A 456-nucleotide genomic window follows, 5' to 3' on the forward strand; every position below is an offset into this window, starting at 1 on the left:
ACAGAGTGAATCAGTGTTGTGTTTTTTTCCTCATGATTCTTGCTTTAACCCTTTGTGTTTCGTTGACCTTGGCTTTATCCCTTTATCGTTTTGGGCCCCTGAGGCCCCACAGCTGTATGTGTAGAGACAATGATTTGCCAAATCAAGGCTTATTTTTCCCTTTTTTTTGTTTTGTGTTTCTACTGACCTCATTAGTATACAATATGTAGACACTGATGAAGTGGCTTCCTTTTGACACAAACTGGACTTGAACATTTGACCAAAAAAAGCACTGAAATGACCACAAATGAGCATTAAACAATATTTCTGCAAATAAGTGATATTTTATGTCAAATGTTTTATAGCCTGTGCTTCAGCAATTTTGCCCAGAAGTCATTCAGAGAGAAAGAAGTGTCCAGTACGTTATCCTCCCCGTGTTAATCCCTGTTCGACTGCTTAAGAACAAACTGTTGTAAA

Source organism: Xiphias gladius, chromosome 15 (genome assembly GCF_016859285.1).
Source record: "Xiphias gladius isolate SHS-SW01 ecotype Sanya breed wild chromosome 15, ASM1685928v1, whole genome shotgun sequence".
NCBI classification, from domain to species: domain Eukaryota; kingdom Metazoa; phylum Chordata; class Actinopteri; order Istiophoriformes; family Xiphiidae; genus Xiphias; species Xiphias gladius.